Source organism: Dromiciops gliroides, chromosome 3, assembly GCF_019393635.1.
Source record: "Dromiciops gliroides isolate mDroGli1 chromosome 3, mDroGli1.pri, whole genome shotgun sequence".
In the NCBI taxonomy this organism is placed as follows: domain Eukaryota; kingdom Metazoa; phylum Chordata; class Mammalia; order Microbiotheria; family Microbiotheriidae; genus Dromiciops; species Dromiciops gliroides.
In genome coordinates this window covers 389,953-394,864 of record NC_057863.1, presented here as the reverse complement: position 1 = coordinate 394,864, position 4,912 = coordinate 389,953, and the positions used below count along the sequence as shown (strand labels likewise).

The 4,912-nt window shown below is 48.5% G+C and overlaps 1 pseudogene; it reads right to left on the bottom strand.

Moving 5' to 3' along the window:
* Positions 1 to 522: 522 nt before the first annotated feature.
* On the bottom strand, positions 523 to 750 carry LOC122751359 (annotated as a pseudogene).
* Between the last annotated feature and the right edge of the window lie 4,162 nt (positions 751 to 4,912).

Sequence of the window (4,912 nt, the reverse complement as noted above, 5' to 3'; positions counted from 1 at the left end):
TCAGAGGATTGGGGCAGAGCCAACAAAAGTGCCTTGAATCCAGGAATAAAGCCAATGGCAAGATTTCCTATCACCCTCAAGAAACTGTTACATAAATGGGCACTTTGTAGACCATCTACATCTCAAACTTCTTACTGTGTGTCCATGAAAAGGAAGGAAGTCAATCTGTTTGCCCCTAAGCTTTATGTCATGGGTATTTCCCTTCTTTCTGTGTTTTGTTGAGATCTTCTCACAAGTGCATTTCTCCTCATTCTCTACCCACTTTTTGGCTCTTATCTGTGTCCCTTCTGCCATTTTTAAGGGCTTGCTCACCCTTTCTCAACACCTGCCTTTTCTCTATTCTTTCATCCTTGTTAAGACCTCCCATCTTTACACCTCACAATACATTATTAATATTTTTAGTGTGTTTAAGTTTTATTGGGGCCATGACTGATTACAAGGAGTCAAGTCCAGCTGACATTTGCCTGTAGATTCTAGGGAAGCAGCACAGATGAGGAGGCTTCCCAGAACCTGGGTTTACTTTTAGGTATGACTTTCAGCTCCTCCTCTTCCAAAGCCTCTGGACCCAAACATGGCTGCATAGCAGGGATGGTTACAATAGGGCTTTTCTTCATGCTCTGCGTGGCCTCCTCATGTCAGTGTCTTTCCACATTTTTCACATTTCAGGCAGGGGCGATGCCAGTCCTTCCCCAAGGATGTCACCCGTTCAGCAAAATAAACTTCTTTCTCGCACTTGGGACACTTTGGCATGTTGGCAAGATGGGAACTTTGGTGAAACTGAGCACAGCTCTTGCTAGGTCCTTTCTTTTCAATAGCCCCAAATCCCCACACTCAACTCTACTAACTTCCCTGCCTCTACCCTTCCCCCACCCAGCTACGGTGACCGAGCCCCAACCAACCCTGCAGCAGTATTTCCCTTTCTAGGTCTCCCTTCCCCCAATCTGGCCATTCATCCCTACTCTTCCCCTAATACTTATCACCCTATCCCTCGCCCATTTCTGTTCACAGAATCATAGGAGCATAGATTTCAAACTATAAATTAACTTTTGGATCCACTGAGTCCAACACCTCATTTTACCAGTGAGGAAAGTAAAGCCCCCAGGGTTTAAGTAACTTGCTCTAGGTCGTGCAAGTTGAAGTGGAACAGTCAGGATTCAAACCAGTCTATTTTGCTTCTAACCATTGCCTCCCTTAATCTGTACTCCTCATAATACATTATTATGCATCAACCCCAGGATGGCCACCTCTTTGGGGACTCTTGAGCCATAGTTGAAACACCATCTTTGTCAGGTTAACATCTCAATTGAGGGGGGTGGCTAGGTGGCGAAGTGGATAAAGCACCGGCCCTGGATTCAGGATTACCTGAGTTCAAATCCGGCCTCAGACACTTGACACTTACTAGCTGTGTGACCCTGGGCAAGTCACTTAACCCCATTGCCCTGAAAAAAAAAAACCAACATCTCAATTGAGGATGTGGCTGACAGCTGACTCAAGGGTGGAGCTACTGGGACTGCAAATGAATCCAACACCTATGTTTGGTGTGTTACAGGTGTAAGAGGGTGTGTGGGTGTTTAAGGAGGGCTTGCACCTCTGGTGTGGGGTTTGCCAAACACTTTTCAGGATTGCTCATCTACCTTTGGTGTCTACCTTCACCCAACTCTCACCTGTGGCTCCAAGAAACTGTTGCATGCACAGCAACTACACCCTATTAAACCATCTCAGCAGATGGTCTAAACCAGCTTGAGGGTAGCCAGTGGCCTCAAACCTGCTAGCGAGTCAGGGGGATGTCCACACCGAGCATGTGACTACTTCCCCCTTCAGAATGAGCAGACGAGAACAATTCATCTCACTGGCCATGAACGTGGAACAAACAGGCACTGTGGAACACTGTGGTCAGACATCGAAGACAAAGTCATCCATTGCATCCTGGGCCATTCCCAATCATTCTGACTTTTGTCCTGTCACTGAACTGTGATGACTGGAAGAGTGAGGCTGATGACTTCATGCAACTCTGCCTCATTTAAATCCAATTAACCTATGGTCAGGAAGGGCTCTGCACCAACTCAAGATAAAATAGCTTCTTCTGCTCCAGGGAAGGATGATGTAGCTCTGCTGCTGGACCCAGGTCAGAGATCACCCATGATGGGTCAGAGGAAAAAAGACCATCCCTGGGGGCTGTGTTGCAAAGCAGGTATTTGATCTGTTTGCTCATGGCTTGGTTGGGGACATCTTAGTGAGGACCAAGAAGACAGCTATTTGTTAGCTTGATGCAATGGGTTGCCCTGCCATCTTCCTGGCACATGGTTCCAGCACATGCCAGAGAGGTACCTGAGAATGATCAGATCTGATGACCACTGACCAATTCTGATGATTTCCATGGTGACACAAAATCCTGCCTACAGGAGTCTAGAGGGGATTGTCCACGACAATGATGGTGTCCTGGCCAAGAACCAGGAGATGTCAGGGGCACACAGGTGGTGTTTTCCTCACTGTGGTCAATGTAAGGCAAGGACTTCAGAAGGCAAAGGTGCCTTTCGGAAGTGAATGGCTGGCTAGGGAAATTTTGCTTGAGAAATAAATTTAATTTTCTGGACCACAACTTGAAATATAGGAATGATGGGCTCAATGCCAGATTTGAAGTGCACTTAACAAGAGCCACTAAAATGTATTTGCCTGGAGTCTTGTAAATCTGATGATGAGGGCTTTAAATGGAAAGGAGGGGAATAGAGAATGCTACTTGTATTGATCTACTCAGCCCAATGCCACAAAGGGTAATGAGTACAGGGTGGTACAAAGAGCTGAGAGGACCATCATCTCTAGCCCTGGACTCTGCCTCTTTTAAGAGACAGTCTAGTTAGATGCCTTTGATTCAAAAGGGGGGGCTATACTACAAAACCCAGATTCTTTTCAGAGAAGCCAAGGTTTCTGAAGTATCAGCACATGGAAAGTGACCTCTGCTTGCACCTCTGGGACTCAGATCTGTAGAATGTGAGAGGCTGACCAGATGGCCTCCACGATCCCTGTGTTCTGATTCTAATCCATTTTGAATCTGAAGTCAGGTCTGCTTTCCCCTAGGTTTAATGGGCTGCAGGCCAGGATTCCTGTGGGAAACGCGTCCTGTATCACACACCCCTACTCCACCCCAAGACTCGTTGGGAACTGAGAATGAAACCCTGGAAGAATTGGCTGTCTGAGGGTCTCCACTAATCTTGTCACTTGAAGTAAGATAAGTTTTTGCCCTTTCATATTAATCGTTTGGAAGTTTAACATGAAAACCATCAGTGGTGCCAAAGACAGAAATCTAGACTAGGCGAGAGAAAAGCAGGGGAGAATGACCTGAGTCATTTATGGCAGGCACTGACTGTAGCTGCACAAGGTTACAGCTAGCTCCACCAGCTAGGCCAATGCTCATGTTTCTGAAGGAAGTCACTATCTATACTTCTAGGCCATCTGGTCTTCCTGTGACTGACATGCTCCAGGGGAGCTCCCCCTTCAGACACTTCCAAGATGCCCTGGCAGTGAGCCAGCTCACGCCCATCTCTCGCCCTTTACCTTGTTACTATTACTCAGCTTCACTTTGAGCAGGAAGTCCTGGGTCTCTCCCTGTGTGCTAGAGCTAAACTCTTCAAAGGCAAGCTGTGCATGTTCACCAACTCTGCTGCAGAAGCAGCTCAGCCAGAGGAGTTATTTATTGCTATTTGCAATGAAAGACTACGTTTCTGATTCCTCCCAGCACATGTCTCCAGAGGAAATTAGATACAGTGCCTCCTTTAAGCTGGGCCAGGAAACAATGTTCTATAAATACTTAACAAGTTGTCTGGGGAGATTACAAATATTGGCTCATCCTTCCCAATGTCATGTTGGTTATTGAAGGTGCCGCAAAGAGTCAGGCTACTTTATGTCTCCATGCTCCAAGATGCACCAGCTGTTTCCAGCCCAAGGGAAGGGACCACCTCTATTGCCCGAAGTGGGGGGGGGGAGGCGGGGAGGCATGCTGCCAGGCACAGGGGCAGGGGCTCAGCAGAGCTGGGCCATGGGGCTCATGGGACAAGGGCTTGGATCCCAAGATTCTGCTCTGCAGGCTGTGGCCTGGCTGGCTGCACCATGATGGACAAATAAATATTCCTGAATTCGAGCTCTCAAAGATGAACACCAACAATGTGGGATCTCCACCCATGAATCCAGAGACCCTCTAGGGCAACCCAAAGACCAAAGATGGGTCTGGGTCTGGGAAGGTCAGAGACAGCGAGCTTACCTGAAGTTGGCAGCTGGGGGGCCCAAAGAAGGGGTGTCTGTCCTATGGAGACTCTTGCTTCATTTGCCCTTAGGGGGCAGCACCAGGAGCAGTGAGTGGGGGGATAGCAAAGGGGCTGATTCCTAAGAGTGAAAAGGGCTGTCTCTGGATGTGGTGAGCTCCCCATCCTTGGAAGGCTCCAAGTAGAGGCTGCTGCCCAGTGGGGTGATAGTGGAGAGTCTTGGGTGTGTGCTTTGGGCCAGAGATACCTTCCACTGCTCGGAATCTGTGAATCTGGGATTCTGAACCTATCTTCCAGCCCTGTCAGCCTCTGAGATTATCCCACATGTGTTGCATGTTGAGTTCTCTTCCTGAAGGAAGAGTCTGTTGGCCTCCTTCATCTCTTGGTGCTGAGCTGTGTCTCTACCCCATCCTCAACCCTCACACTCCCAAGTCCTTCCCTGTCATCTCACTGTATTAGGGCAGGGCCCTGGCTCTCCAAAAGTGGCATCTGGGGGTACCTCAAGCTGCTTGGCTGCTCCTGAGCTGAGGATAAGATACACAGGGTGCACAATGTGGAACCTGAGAGCCTCCCTCCAGCAAAGAAGTTGGACCCAGGTGGTACACCTTGTCTCAAGGACCTAGGGTTCATCAGCATGAATGAGGGTGTGGTCCCCC